Source organism: Ammospiza caudacuta, chromosome 3 (assembly GCF_027887145.1).
Source record: "Ammospiza caudacuta isolate bAmmCau1 chromosome 3, bAmmCau1.pri, whole genome shotgun sequence".
In the NCBI taxonomy this organism is placed as follows: Eukaryota; Metazoa; Chordata; class Aves; order Passeriformes; family Passerellidae; genus Ammospiza; species Ammospiza caudacuta.
Genome location: NC_080595.1, coordinates 46,889,895 through 46,906,505, shown reverse-complemented (window position 1 = coordinate 46,906,505; position 16,611 = coordinate 46,889,895). Strand labels below are relative to the sequence as shown.

The window sequence follows — 16,611 nt, the reverse complement described above, 5'->3', positions numbered from 1 at the left end:
TTGTCTTATGTGTGACAAATATGGACAGATAATACAAGGTGCTCTAAAGAACTGGTCAGGGAACTGCTTTTTCCCCATGAAAATGCTTGATTTTTATGGAAAGCATACAACCATAAAAAGTCACAAGTCCCAAAACTATGTAGGAAACTTTTTTGAGATGAAAACCAGATCTTTTAATGAAAATTTCTGAATTTTTACCTTTTACAATGCAGGTTGGTTTTGTGGGTTATTTTTGTTATTGTTGGTTTGTGTTGGATGGTTGGTTTTTGTTTGTTTTGGGGTTGATTTTGTTTTTATGGCAAGTTCCAGCAATGTCAGTTTCTGGTTTCCTTTGTTTGAAAAAAAAATGTATCCATATGGATTGAAATTTGTTTTTGGAGATATGTTTTAAAAGATTATAGTACTGAAGCATTTTTAAACTTTTTAAAAAAAATCTGAAGGCAATTTGACAAGTCATGCAAGTAAAATACCCTTTCCCTTGATAGAAATGAAATGTGGATGTTTTAAGATTGTGATAAAAATACTTTGGAAATGTGTGTTGTACTGGTGTACTTCAGCCTTTCTATGACTCCTAAAAAAGGCACTGTCCAGTTTGTTGAGTGGAAATTTCCCAAACAGCACAATAAATTGGAAGGTTTGATTATGCTATGTGGCATTCTGTGAGAGTATTTTATTCCTACATGGAAAGAACCCAAAGTTTAAAAAAACCCACAAGAATATGATGTGTTTTATGGGCACTACCCAAAAAAGTTTTATGCCAAAAATATGCAAATATATGTAAAAGGCCTGGGGGCAGGTGGTGGAAAATATATGGCATTAAGATGTTTCTCTACCTTTGACTTTAAAAGTTGAATTTCTTGGTTGAAGAGAAGAGTTTAAGGGAAAGTTCAACAAACTGTAAAATGGGATGAATAAATCCAGTATGTTAACAAACTATGGAGGCTACTTGGAAGGATGGCTGCCAAGCACACGGGAATAAATGGGAACTATTGAAGTGAATACATGAAAGACTTCTGCTCTCCTTTTGCCAGAGGGAGAAACCCTTTTGAATAAAGGTGAAGGAGGTTCAGCAAGGTGGGGAATGCACTCACCCAGGTACACACTAAACCTGTATTTCTCAAACTCAGGGGCTTATATAGAAAGGCAGCCTTGAAGAGGTGAATCCATGTTTTAAAGACAATTTTTCACTATTAGGACATATTTCTGGAAAGCATGCATTTATTTGCTTTTACTGCCAGCAGCTGCTCATGCTCTAGAGCAGGTGGGTCAGGATTTAGACTTGTAGCCAATATTTGCAGATGCTTTTCACTCTCACAGTCTGGTGGAGCTTAATAGCTGCTCCCAGTGGAGAAGTGCTGGTCAATATGGCAGTGGCATCAAAGGGGGTATTAAGTGCTGGTAGCTGTTGTAGGCATAGCTTGTGTGGTTTCAGACAAAGTTTGTTTGAAAGAAGGGAAAGATAATCTACCACATCTACCACACGTAGATGGTACACCCAAATAAAGAGGCATCTCTGCAAAAAAAAAAAAATTGAGATATGTAACAAATTTAAGGAATACTTTTTTTAGAGTTTACTCCATGAGGCAGTGTTTACTCCACCTTTGTCCTACCCTGCAAGGCTACTCTGAAACTAAAACTTTAAAAATAAACACAGTGTAATACATACACTCAAAAAATGTAAACAGTTTGTTTAGCTCTTTCGGAATGGGGCTCAGTAGTGGGTGTGATACACAGGAAAGAATGAAACAGTGGTTTTTTGGTGGCTTTTATCCTAGCCTAAGTGAGATGGACACATCAGGACAGCTTGACCTCTGAAGTCTTTCATTCTTTCCAGTCTGTTGATACTAATGAGGCTCTCAGGCAGAATGATCTCCCCTCTTCTGTCATATCTTCACTTCATCCATTCCTGACACCCTCTCTCTTTGTTCTCCACACGAAAAGCTCATTTACTTGTTGTCTTGCTGGCTGTAACTGCTGGGGTTCATTTCCTTTCTGTGCATTTTCTTCAAAAGGCTTGAAATGTCACATAGCTAGATGTCCTGCTGAGATGCTCTTGTCTTATTAATGTACCAATGGGTGTTTTTTAATGAGAAAACATGAAAGTACCATGAGCCTCCTCTGCACCTCCCCAGACTGATCATGAGAAATTGATGAATTGTGTGAAGTCTGCAAAGACTTGGGAATTCATTTTAAGTCTGTTTGGGTAAATATGCACAAATAAGGGTTTGTTCTTTAGGAAACGGTTGAAATTGGCTTTTCCAAATAGCATATTTTGATGAGGGCTCTGAGGCTGAACACAAGCTGGCACAGCATCCCCAGAATGATATGACTAATGAATTCTCCTAATGCAATAATGGCAACTTAGATCACAGAGGCTTGCATAAACTGTTTCCACTGATTTCCATCTCTCAAGTTAGTAATTTGGGGCTCATGTATTCTCTAACAAGAGCCATCAGATGCTCGTGGGGTGGGTGCTGCTCTCACTGCTGATCTCCTGAGGAAGTGATGCAGCATAGACCTCCTGACAGGGACCAGGTTCCTCATCTCAAGACTGGGCTTGTAACTGATGGTGTGTGGTTGTTCCTTTGTTGTAGGCTGAAGCAAAAGTCATCATCCCAATAGTGCTCTTGAAGAGAACTCTAGTAGGTGTTTTCTTCTGAATTTGGGAGCTTCACTTTCAACTCTCTGACATCAAGTTCTTGGTCTAAGTGATGTTTGTTTTGGCTGCACTCTTTGTTCCATGGTGTTCATTGTATAAGAGAGAAGGCAGGAGAGCCAAAAAAAGAAAAAAAAGGGTAGGCAGTAGGGTAGGCAGTTGTTTAATCTCTGCACTGTGTTTTAAACAGGTCTGGAGAGAGCTGTCTCTCTGCCTACAGTTATGCTGTGTGAGGCAGGCCCATTGCAGCTCATGAAGGAATGGTTTGGTGGTTTCCTTAGTGGAGACCTTCTTCTCTTGGTTCTTTCTACCCACCATGTATGGGCTGTGCATGACTTTCAATTAAGGGATGTGGCTGGTATCAGTAGGAATGACAGTGCATCTAAATACCCAGGACCACAGATTTTAAAAGCCTCAGCTTTGGGTTAACAGTAGGGTAGTTGCTATGGCAAGGGGGTTTTTATTTGGTTTTGAGTGGTTTTGAAAGTATGTCAAGCTCAAGATGTGATATCATGAATTATTTGTGCCTACATTACTTTCAGGAGAAACTGAGGCACAGGTTCTGGACCTAAGGGGTTTCTGAACAGTCACACTGCTGATCTGAAGAGGTGGGGACACGTGCTAGGCTGCAGCTGGGAGCGTGCCTTTGACTGCTGTATGCCTTTCCTGAGCAGTGTCCTGTGCCAAGATACTTCCCACACTGCAATGCTCCAGGGTGTCCCCATGCCCAGTATTGCACAGTTCCAACCCCAAAGTGAGGACAGGAGGGTTGGAACCAGCTAAACTTTAAGGTCCATTCCAACCCAACCCCAAAGCAAAGGTTCTATGATTCTGTGCCAGATGGAGGCACTCAGCACAGCCATTGCCCTTGAGGCTGGCTGGATGCGCCGTGGGGCACTCTGAGCCAGGTGTGTCTCTGCTGCAAGCACGTGAGAGGCTGCACTCGCAGCAAGGAGCAGGCCCTGTGCTCCATACCTGAGATTTGCTGGGGCCTGCATTGTATTGTCCACTTTGTAGCTGAGACTAATCTGCTTGCATGAAACAGGAACAAATGGGGCAGAGTCCACCTTCTGTCACCTGTAAGGAGTTCTGTGTAAGAAATGCAAAGAGCCACCCAAAGACAAAAGAAAGGTTCACCTAATCACCATCCTGTAATTGGTGATAGCCAGCTGGGGAAGCCTGGAGAGGAATATAAGAGCACAGCAAGCCTGTAGTGATCCCTCCACAGAATATTCCCCCAAAATCCAGGGATTTATGGTTCAGGTATTCCCTAAATGCAATGGTGGTAACTTTGTGTTCAGGAATCCTTGATAGATTTTCATTGTGAATTTTCCAATTTTGACCATATACACACTTTTACACTTATTTCTGCCAAGATGTTTTGCAGCTTAACCACTTATTGTATAATCAACAGTCTCTCATTTACTTTGAACTTCTTGCCACCTGCTAATCTCATTTAATGCCCACAGTGGGAATTATACTTTGACACCAGAAGATCCCTTGCTGAGCATCTGATGTGTGCTGCATGGGCAAATGGGAGTCATAAAACAGGGATGCTTTGGGTCTGTGCTTTGTGAAGGCATGTCAGACTACCACTAAAACTCCTTTTCCCCTGCAAGAAGAGTTTCCAAAGAGTGGCTCACTTTGTACTGTCAGGTAAAAAAAAATAATTAAATCCTGAAATCTAGTGTGAAGCCTAGGGGAGGAGGTGTGGGAAAGGAATGATAAGGAAGTTTCAGATGAGACCTTGTCTTGATACATAAATTGAATACTGTAACCAAAAATCCATTTATAGTGAGGTCAAAAGTTCAGAAGAAAATAAAGCACTACAGGAAAAGTATGGCAGGGATTTCCCTTACAAAAATACATCTCAAAATGTGAAACTGTCCTTGAAAATAAGAACAGTAAAATGTAACAATAGCACAAGACTGGATGGATAAGTTATTGATGGCAGCAGATCTTTAAATTACATACAGCAGTGGGGAACACCCAGAGCTAAAAGGTAACACCTGCATATCCCCATATTGACACATGTTCTTTTTTTAACATCTGGCCTCCTGTGTTGCTGATTTCATTGGCAGCAGCAAAATAAATTTTGCCTAATCTCTTATTTTCATTCCAGATAGCATATTCCTTTTTCCAGCAGCCAGTAGTTACCAGGATGTAATGCAAGAATAGTAGCTTACTGTTATGCACTGGTGCCTTGGCCTTGCAAATCTCACAGTCCTGGTTCCCATGTTGATGAGCTGTGCTGTTTCTTTGTGGGTTCTGTACCTTCAGGTTTCAGGGGATTACCTGCATGAGTGAGGCTTGTGGATATCTGAGATCATTATAAGTGCGTCCTGTGTGCTCAAATTAAGTTTTTGTATTTTAAAAGCATATAATTTTTTCTTTCTATTTCATATTTGTGCTTGTTTATCTAAACCTTATTGTGATCATAAAATCAAAAGGGAAACCAGTCAGAAGCTTCCAGGATTGAGGTTTCATGATGCCTAACATCCATACCTTCTTCCACTTACAGCCTCACACATTTTGAATCAAAAGAGCCCTGTTTTGGTGGGTTCACATGCTGAAGTTTGCAGAGTTTCAGTCATCCCAGTAGTATGCAAGCAAATGTAGAAACATCCATTTTAAGGTGTTTTACCCATCACTTTTCTTGAATGTCATCCCTGTCAGCAGGAGTCTGAACCAGACAGTTGCCACTGAAACAACACAAAAAAATCTTTTCTAGGACTGTAAATATAGGATCAATAGATACTGTGAGAGCTTCTTGAATCCACTTCCCTTAACTGTTCTGACCAGATAATTGTCTAATCTCTTCTTAAAAACCTGCTCTAATGGAGGGTCCACATTTCCCACATACAGTCTTTGAGTGCTAAACTTTCCCACTAGAAAGCTTTCATTATGTTAAATTTGCATCTCCCTTGTGCAATCAAAGCCATTAATTCTGTTCTATTGCAACAGGCATTGGGAAGAGTTCCCTGCTTTACAGTAGCATTTTATGTGCATAAAGCTTATAGTTTTCCCTCTGCCTTCTCTTTTCCAGATTAAATCTCCCCCATTCCTTTGATCATAACCTGCTATTCTCTAGATCTCTTCCTTGAAGAGGGCTACCAAAAATGGATGCAGAAATTCAGACCTTGCCTTAATAGCATTTCAGGAAGTAGAAGTTTTAGAAATTTCATTGAATATATTTCTATAGTTTAGTATGACATTTAGCTTCATCCATCTAAGGGTAACCTTTGCCTTCTTTGTGTCAGAGTGGAACTGTAACAGGAATGGCAAGCCTGTGTTGCTGAGTCACGTGTGGTCTGCAAGGGGAGCATGTATTGGGCTGTGTAGGGTACTTGGAAGCATTCCCTGTGACTGGAGCCAGAGAAATGGCTTAGACACTAGAATTTGTTCCTCAGACTGAAGTGTGGGAGACTCATTTTCAATTTGGAATGAATCCTACAGTCACTCAAGCTACTACTGTAAGACAGGAGAGTGGTTTTCCTGACCATCCCCGCTACAAAGAGGAAAATCTAGCCAAACACTCCTCACTTGTAGTACTTGTATTTAACTACAAAGGCAGCTCTATCCAGCTAGGAATGGTCTAAGCCAAAGATATCCAAAGGGTCAGTTTGTGCTGAGTGAAGTCCATTGGTTATCACTGAGATGGAGAAACAGGACTGCCGAGCAAAGAATCATAGGGATCCACTTCTGTCATGCATAACACTCTAAATATAAAACACTGTCTAGAGCCAGTCTTAGATACAAAGTACTGAGCTGATGTGTTAACAATCAGCACCAGTGTTGCACAGCTCCATGAGAAACCTGCAAAGACCACTTCCCCAGTACAGACATGCACTTGCAGCTGTACACAAGCTCTTCTCTATTAGTCCAACCTATGAATGAATAAACACTGATAAGAGACGCTTAAATGTTGTGCCTGAGCTATGTTTTGACAGCTGTCACTTGTACTGTCTCCTGCTAGGTCTATCTTTTAATTACATCAGGTTAATACAATGTTTCATCTGTCACCCTTGGCTGATAGCAGAAAGGGACAAATTTAGCCATGGAATGAACAGGTTTAGCTTTTCTCACTGCCAGGATGCAGTGCTTGCTGCTCCCCTCTTGAATCACTCACTATCCACAGTCAGTTATCATGGTTAGAAAGAGAAATGGCCTATCTGAGGGTTGGCAGTGGCTCAGGGAATTGGCATGTGCTTAATATGACATTGTGGTCCAGCAGCTAAAACATTTTTAACTGAATCTGAGGCATGTGGTCCAATTGTAAATCCCATGGGTTAACTGTATGTTCATCACCTAGAGATGTCTGAGAACTGACTGGAGAATGAAAAAAAGTAGTCTTAGCTCTTGATCAATTACTTAAACTGGGTATACATCTTTCTATAGCCACTTTAGTGCTGCTGCAAATAGGAATTGCTCAAATATTCCCAGAGAATAAAATGGAGAACCTTCAAAGTTAGTGTTCCCTCTACGTGCAGACTTCTAGATGGGGGATGTAGGTAATTACCTTTAATGGCAAGTTTCTAGGGGCAGGATAGTCTGCTGGGGAAGTGATTCCATATCACACATCTTCAGTGAGTTCTGTACTGTTGCTGGGATCTTGCATGTGAATAACAAGCCTTAGAAATACTCTTTGCAAGTGGGTTGGCTGCTGTAGAACAAAGATTGAAACCAGTTCAAAGAAAAGTATCTGCTAACAGCTTGGAATATATTTTTAAAATGACCCTGGAAAATGAATTTCCTTTGGAAAACTTGTAACTGGGAGGAACTCAGAATAGACTCTTTGCTGACTGCTGCAGAACTGTATTAAGATGGAGCAAAATATAGTAAGGTACAATAAATGTTACAACTTGCATATAGAAGTTCAGAGTATTGCAATGTTTTCCAAATATAAGAATTCTAAATTTAAGGAAGACTGGTTAGATTATCCTACCTTCTACCATGCAGTAATGTGCTCTAACAGAAAGTAATGGGCACATTTAGTAGTTTCTTTAAGATGCATCATTAAGTAAAAATAATGACATTCATGATAATGATAATTCACTGGAGCTGACAATTTGTAATCCTTATGATCCAGATTTTATTTTACCTTTGTCTCTTCCCAGATTCAGAAAAGCGAAAGGGCTACTTTTTAAATGAAAAAGGAAAAGTAGTTCCACTTTCATGCATTCCAGCTCCAGCCTGTTCTGCAAAGGCCACTACAGTGGAGGTCTTCTGGCTGGCTGTCAGCCTGAAACCCTTCATGGCCAGCTGGTGACACAGGAGAGACCACACCAAGGGGCTGATGCCAAGCAGGGAAATTGCAAAGGACTATCAGTACTTTGTGTTAGCACAAAAGTCCCCAATTTCTGTCACACAAAACTTCATTGTTTTGTTCTTACTTCTTTTCTTGTTTGCATTCTATCGCTCCTTTGCTTTTGAGAAAGTTCACACATCACTGAGGTACTGAGCTAGCAGATAGAGCACAGGTAATTTTTCTCAGAGAAGTAATGACTCTCATGTTTGTCTGATCTGGCAGATTCTCTCTTTTTTGTTGCTCTTTTTTTTATTTTGGTGTGGTTTTTTTTTTTTTTTTTACAACATTTGTTTCAGTAGCCTGAAATAACTTCCCCTATTCACCATCACTGCTATGACAGGTCTCCTGTTTCCATTCTGGACTGTAATCTCTCTCACAGTGAGGGAGGAAACTGTAGATGACTGAGCATTCTCTATTCAGAGAAAAATCACAGTAGTACAGGATATTTGTAGCTGGGAGGGACCCACAAGGATCATTGAGTACCCCTCTTAAGTGGACAGCCCATACAGGAATCGAACCCACAATCTTGGCATTATTAGCACCATGCTGACATCCCTAAAGGAGATTTCCCCCCCACACTCCTTGCTGGAAAGAGTTGTCTGCAGGTCAAGTGGCTAAGTTGGAATGAATCACAGAGGAGAGAGTGAACAGTCAGTTTGGTGTCATCTCTATTCTACCTCCCTTGTCTCTTTTCTTCCGTTTTCTACTCTTACTGGAATGATCTCTTTCAAGATCTTTCCTGAGAGCAAAAGGGGGCAAAGAAAGCACACCTCTCTCATTTTTTCTCTAGCTGTCAGCCAAAAGCTAGTCAGACTTTAGCACCCATGAAACTGTGAGGAGTCATTTCTCTGCTTCTGTGCTAGTTCCTGCTCATCTTGGTGAAATTCCTCCTACCTTTCTACTTTTGTAGAAAGGAGAAGCGTTCTCAAAAGCTCTGCATACTGACATAAACCCAAAGCACTTTCCTGGAGTGAGAAGAGGTTTGTGATAGCATGAGTGTTATGGAGCCTGTGCATGCTGCGAACCTGAGACTTCCCAGGAGCAAAAAAGGGAAGGCCAGGGCATGCAGAGTGCATTGCAGCTGCTCAGCTGACTTCACCTTCCCCTCTCCACAGCCCTGGAGCCTCACACAAGGGCTCCAGGGCCCTGTTCCAGCCAGCAGGCTGTGGCAGTCCATCATGGCAGGGGCACTGCTTTGCTCTTGCTCGCTGTTCCACGGAGTGGTAGCCCAGCTCTTAAAAGTCCTGCCTGCCAGAGCTGCTTTGCTACTGCTCTGGGCTGCAGTGGGCAATTGCAGCTACAACTACATGCTGCTGGCATTGCTGCAAGAAGCTTTAACTTTGACTAAAAAACATGCTGGTTGTTAAAGGTAATTCTTTTTCCAGGGCTGGCTGGCTGCTGGCTGGCTTCTCTGAAGAGATTTCAAATTGCAGCATAAATATGGAAGAAATTCTGCAAACTTACCAGGAATATGGGGCAAAGCTCTTTCCTATCTCATCTGTGCTTTTGTCTTGTTCTTTCTTCCAGTTTGTAGAGCCCTCTGCTCCTTTTCTTGCTGTATAGTGGATAGGAACATTTGGCTTTTTGCAATCAAAGCAGCTAGGGGGGTCTCAGTGGGATTATTTTTACATGTAAGCATTGCACAAGTCCAGCTCCAGGAAAAGAGGCCAATATTTTCTTTAACACATGCTGATATAAAATAAGAACAACTCTTCTAAAAACTAAGACACTGAGATGGCCTTGAATTAGATCCAACAGCCTCAGATTGATTACAAAACTAAATCAGAACGAATGTTCTTTTATAGTTCTGCTGCACAATGGTCCCTGGACTTAGTGAACCTGGATGTCAAATATATAGATAAGAATGATCTATATTGAAGCAGAATAAAGGGCACATTTATCTTACTGTGAATTAAGGGTCCATTCTTTGTGAAATTCAGCTGTAACTTTACTGTGTTGTAATAAATCTAAGAGCAAAATCAGATCTCTGCTACTGAGGAGAGAATGTTGCAAGCCAGCAGCTTGTTTCACTCAGTTGCGCTCCTTTGCCAGAAATTCGTCTCTTCTCTCCCAAAAATGGTACTGTAATGTTTCTTGTGCTACAGAAACCCAGAGCAGATGCCACAAAGGTCGTCTGTCCTCCTTCTCATTTAAAGGCTGTCAGGGTAGAGCCACTATTAACATTGTAAGTTTTAACTTGCAGAGCAAGAACCTGAATAAATTGTAAAGAACTCCCATTGCCTTTCACAAAGAGATGAACAGTCCTTTTATGCTTTACGTAACTGCAGCATGCTTTGGAAACAAGGTTACATCTATTTCAGTCCTTGTGACCGAGGCAGCTCAGGCAGCACTAACTACAGGCAGGTTTCCAAGCAGAGAAAAGAGTTGGGGCCTGCAGCATTTTGGGAAAGACAGCATTTGGGAATGAAGGAGCCCCAGGACCTACACTTGCCAGGAGCCACACATTCACACAGATGCCTGGTACTCCTTGTAGGTTGATTGGCACTGTCACCTGCCAAAAAGGAAGCATCTCCTGCTGGCTTCCTACCAGCATGCCGAGTCTCTAATTTAGGAAAGCAGAGTACAGTCTTGCATGCCAGTCCTGAAAAGCTACCAACCCTGATGTGGAAACAAGGACAGGCAAATCTGTAAATCTCTAGCCAAGAATAAAAGCACCCTCGCTTCTGAATGGAAACATTTTCAGTGCATGGTGAGATGAAGGGACTTCATTAAGCCTGGAGGAAACTCAGGGACATCTGCTTGCAGCTAGAAGGGGTGAGGAGATGGAGCCAGGCTCTTCCCAGAGGTGCACAGTGGCAGGCATGCAGTGGCATCACTCACACACTCCAAAGAGAAACACTGTCTTGATACAGGAACAAAAGTATCACAGCTGGGGGGATGCAGCATGGGGATGCATTGTCCAGGGAAGGTGAGGGGTCTCCATCCTTGGAGACTAGTTAACCTTGCTTGGCTGGACAAGCCTCTGAGCAACATGCTATCCCTTTGAAGGTCTCCCTGCAGGGAGGGGAATGCTTCATGAGACAAGCTCCGTGCCTCAATTTTTTATTTGATTCTAGGTTGCTATTTATGTTATTTCTAACTGAAATGACTGTGGAAAGTCACTTCACACTTCCCTCTGCTTCCTTACCTCCATATTGGAAATAGTATTTTACTTACCTGAAGCTTATGTCTTTCATTTTTATTGACTTTTTTGCTCTAGGCTATGCTTGAAGATATACAAACCATGAAAAAATGCTAATCTCTAGGAAGGCAAATACTGAAAAAAAAGGCAGGCCGATAGTTCAAATACCCTGCCACTGCTGTAACACCTTAAAAAAAGAGAGGCTTCTTGATGATAAGGATTGAAATTTTAAAGTATATTTGTCAATTTTCCCCCTTTTAGGTCTCCAGAAACTATTCTGTTTAGATCTCGATAAGCACCATTAAGTGGAGCAAAAATAGTGCATCTGGTTTTTCTCAAACATGTCCACATGCAAATTTGCTTGAAATGATGTAGAATTGGTCCAGTCTTAACTTATACAGAGCTTGTGGGCATTTGCAATGTCAGGTTGAATTTAAACAATTACAATAGCCATAGGTGAAAGGTACCACAGGACAGGATGTTCTGGTTACAGACATTGAGACATAGCTCAACTTCCTAAAATGTCAGTGATGTAAAAATAAAAGAAATTCTACTATGTAGCCACAACCTCCTCCTTTTCCCTTAAACATTCTACCTTTAGAAAAATCCAAGCTTTTCCAGTAGTAATGCTGGAAATAACTTCATTACCCTTCCTGCAGGCAAAGTTTTCTCAATGTATGGATGCATGAGAATGGCCAGATAATGAATGAGCCAATTGGCTGAACATCTGCAGGTACTCTATAATGACAGCAGTTAAGCTATTCTCAAGTCATTACCATATTACATTAACTTACTACAATACTATTAATTAGAATTCATGTTCTAGAAAGGAAACAGAGCAACAATTACGCTGGTATTTAATGGCCTGTAAAAATAAAATATGAAAATGGTAAATTTCCTCATGTAATTAATTTAAAGCTGGAAGATGGCAGGTCAGACTGCTCCCCAGTGTAACTCCAGCCCCTTCTGTACTTTAGCAACAGGAATGATTATACTTGTTACCTTTTGTATTGAAAGAATGATTGTTTGCATCTAAATAAAGAGCTCTTCTAAATAGGTCTTAAATAGATGTGCCAAAAGCTAAGTATCAGGCAAAATTCACTCATTCTCACTGAGAAGTCTGAAATTTGATATGATTTTGGGAAAAGTCTCAGTAAGGTTTGTGACCAAAGCTGTCAGTTGACCTCAGCAATGTATATTTTACAGACAAGATTTAGCAGTGATTACTGTAATGAATAACATTTAAAGGCTCTCTTTACTTATTTTCTAGCTCCCCAAACTTTGACAGAAGTAAATATAGGTGGTTTTGAGTTATTTGATATTGAAATTCTCAAATTCTATGACACAGTGATTTCTTCAGGGTACGTCCTTGTAAAGTGAAATAGATGTGTCCTGCCAGCACTCTGAAAGGTTACATCAGGTCTTTTCTGTCCTGGGGTGCAGAAGCCTTTGCAGCTGTGGGAGTTTCATGAAGCAATTGAGTTATCTTTCCTTGTGTGCTCAGCTCACAGACCCGCTTGGAGCCCTGAAACAGAACTTTGAGTGAGCCCAGCCAATTCAGTCAGGACCCCCTGAAACAGCTCTTGCTCATTATTTTGGGCTCCCTTACGAGAGGGAACTCTGGATACCATCCAGTCATGAATCACAGCACGATTTGTGAAACAAAGTAGAGAGAATAAGCTGGAGCAACTGGAATGTGTGTGGGTTGCTATCTGTAACAGCGTAGAAACTGGGTTAGACAGCTCCTGTCCATGAGCTATCATCCAGTATAGGCTAAGTCCAGAGCAACCCATGGGTGTTGCTTTTGGTCTGAGGGAACTCTGAGCCACAGCTTCTTCCAGCCCTCCCGGATGATGACTGATACAAAAAGGATAGTTGGGATGCACATTTTTCTTCTGTAATACATGGCCCTAGATCCTGGCTGCTTGTCCAAACATTTTCTACTGCATGCTTTTTGTGGAAAATGCAGAACCATGGCCCTGGCCATTGACAAAAAATGATCCGGGTGAGAAGCTACTATACTTACCCAGTGATCTTCCATAATAATGCCTATTTTCAGACTGATTTTCTTCCCCTGGTGAGAGAGAAGAAACTGTGGGATTTTAATGATTCATTTTATTGAGAGACTTGAATATTTATTGTTGTTTTAACTATAAAAACATACGGAGGCTGGAATCTATCCAGAGAAAAGAAGGCGATTTCTTTTATTTCCTTACTCTGCATGGGGCAGTTGCAGGGGAATATTTCCATCCTTATTACAATAAGCATTTTCCTGAGCAACAGAGGGGCACAAAAGTCTGCAAACTTGAAGAAAAGCAGGATGACAGTCAAAAGTCAGAGATGAGCATTGAGGTGTCTTTTCTGATTTGATACAAGTGCTTGGTTTTCTAATCTTTTCTCTATCTATGCAATAATAGTCAAAGCCATTAAAAAAAAATCTTAGCAACTCAGAACTCCAGGTTGAAGTCCTCTTTACATCTGCTTTTCTAAGGACTGATGCAAGGATTCAGTGTATTTATTTTTAATTGCAGTAAGTTATTTTGTGTATGTGTCATGTGTTTGCATGAAACTACAGATGTAACTGACATAGCCTGTATGAAATCCCAGAAAGGCATTTTCTGTTTAAATATTAAACACAGTTTAACCTCAAGTGTTTTAAATTAGGCTTAATCCCTTTTGCCTCTTAACCAGACCATAGTACCCCATCATTTAAAAAACAGTTTCATATACCTGAGTAGGGAAACAATCTTGACAGGCTGCTGTGGTTGTCCTAAACTTTTGAGGCAAGCTTTCAAACCTTCAGAGCAGGCATAATGGAAAAAAGAAGTCAGAAGGCACATGACTTTCTTCTTGAGTATATATAAAAAAGAACGATGGGATGTTGCAAAAATGGATTTAAGGTTTGTACCCAAAGCTTTGTGATGCTTCAAACGAAACCATTATAAATGTTCTGATTTGACCTTTTGCTTAGTCTCTCTTGGAACTTTTCCTGTAGACTCTGTTACAGAAGAACTCTGAGACAGAAGTTCCTTGGCAAGGCTCTCATATAGGACTCAATTTGCAAAACAAATTGTGTTGTCTATTAGAATTATTTTAATTATTATTTCATAAAAATGGCAATGTGCTTGAACAACTTTTCCTTTTAGTATGGATGGTAGAGGCTCAGAAAATAAAGCTGCTTTTCTCACTTTGGGGACTATTTGTCCAAAGCCCATATATTTGGAAATGTATATTAATAATTGAATCAGAGATGAAACAGTTCCTTGCAAATTTAGCACTATGTCCCTAATTACAGGAAGTTCCTTGTTTTAGGGTGCTAACGTTTACTGGAGAAAAGGTGTCCCAGGTCCCACCATTTGTTGTGTGGATTTTCACAGGATGCAGACAAAAGTCCCAGAACTCTGCATAACACAATGGTCTCACTGTAAAATCTGCAGTGGACTCCTCCTGAATGCATCTTGCCTTGGCAGAATTTTAAATTCAGAAATATTTGGTGATGTATTCTCTGAAAGCTTAATGTTTTGTGCCAGGTATCTGTCCACCTCTGGAAAAAGCCATGCTTTTTCACCTTACTTGCTGCTTTTGATGATTAAACAGAGCCATCAATCCATGAGACACAAGTATGGGAAACAAAATTATTAAAATAATTTTTCCCTACCACACCAGTGAGAATTTGGTGTAAGAATCTGAGCCCACACAGCATTATGGGTAATAATTTTAGATAGTCACCTTTTTGATGCTTATCCTAACCTAATTAAGTGCCTGTTTTACCCTTAGCGTTGGCACTTTTAGTAGATGAGATAACAGCTGCATCTCTGTGAGAAGCCTTGAGAAGGGCAAAATATTTGTTAGCAGTTGCTATTTTCAGCCTTGCCAGAATAAACAAAGAATGAGGCACCTGCAGTCATTTCTTTTGAAAACTCAGCACAATTTGTACGTGCTCAGGGGTCAGCAGAGGAAGGCACAGGGAGGATGGGCAGGCTGTGAGACTTTAGGAACATGCTTCTGGAGGGACTGATGGGCTCTTTAGTTTGGACATATGGGACTTGTAGGTGATTAATAATACTCTTGTAGCAAGGGTGAGGAATGCACAGAGGAAGAGTGCTTTGGAAGCATTAATGCATCTCAGGACAGCTCAGTGTGAGATCCATGCTGGTTATAAACAAGACAGCTAGCACAAACAAATTGGGGGAGTTCAGTCAGAAGGCAAAGAAGAAAACAAGAGATTTTTTGTTTTCTTACTCCTTTTTATAATTAACCACAACTAGACTTTAGGACACATCATTTTAGACCCTGATTGTCTAAACAATATATCTTCGTCTTGAAAACAATTAGGCATTGGGCTTAACATGCTTCAGAGGGTTACATAAACTAGATCCAGGATAACTCCTTACCCAAGAAAAACATTCCTGACTGTGTGGGAGAGCAGATGGCATTTAGGTAAACTGTATTTGCAGGAAACCCCCCTGTGCCATGAGATGGCAAATGGCTACTGTCACTATTGTTCCCTTGCTTGGGTTTGTGAGAAGCTATGGGAAAAAAGAAAAGCTGATAAAGTATGCCAAATGCTGTGGGGATGAAGCAGAGTGTTAACCTGCAGAGAGGTTATTACAAGGGTCAGACCTGTTGTACATTTACATTTATCTGTAGCTGATGTGCCACATCATCCTCTATTCTGGGCAGTGGGGGAGGAATTAAGGGGGATTTGTCTCCTGGCAAGGGAAGACCAGGAGTCAATGCAGCCACAGGTAGGTTTGGATGGGGAAGAAGTATCTACAGCTGCTCCCATTGCATGACTGAGGTCATCTCTTACTGGGAAGAGTTGTGTGGATTGGGCTAAACACCTGAGACTCTTAAACAATCTTATTTTGAAAGGCAGTAGGAAATGTACACCAAAGTGTAGCTCTGAATTTTACACCAGCTATTGCTTCAGTGGGAAGATCTATGTTGTACTGGATAAAGGAAGGTGGAAGATGAGTGGCATAGCCCCAGAGGCACCCACAGGTCTTCATGGCCCTGATAATTCTTACCTGGGACCACCCTGCCCATGATGCAGAGCCCCTTTTCAATCCCTGGGTTGTCAGTCCTTGCTCTGGTCATGTTGCAGCAGTGCTGGCCTCCATGACCCTGCTGAGGTAGGCCCATGTCCCAGCTTGTCCCTTGGTGATAGTGTCCAGGGAATGAGTCACTGCTTTCAGTGAACATAGAATGATGGAGTGGAGATTCAGTGGATGTTTCTGTATGTCTACAGAACTATAGGAGAATTAAGGGAATTAGACTGGAGCTGATTTCTCACAGCTACTTGGCTGGTTTGGGGTTGGAAAAAAGTTATTAGTTTCTGGTTTCTGCTGCTCTGCTTACCTGAAGACTAAATTCTCTGGGTATGGAGAGAGTCCCTGTTAAGATCTATGTATTGTAAGATCTATGTGGGTCCTAGTTACTCCAAACAAGCGATAGCTGCTGCCCAACTAAGGACTTTGCAGCTGTAGCTCGTTTGGAGTAACT

General features: G+C 41.2%; 1 long non-coding RNA gene across 1 annotated transcript in view; it reads right to left on the bottom strand.

The window, feature by feature from the left end:
- LOC131556330 (uncharacterized) overlaps positions 1–9,535 on the bottom strand; it is a 28,095-nt gene extending 18,560 nt beyond the window's left edge. Inside the window, exon 1 of the long non-coding RNA XR_009274611.1 lies at positions 9,429–9,535. This is a non-coding gene — a long non-coding RNA (uncharacterized LOC131556330). The remainder of the gene's footprint in view (positions 1–9,428) is intronic.
- Positions 9,536–16,611: the final 7,076 nt, after the last annotated feature.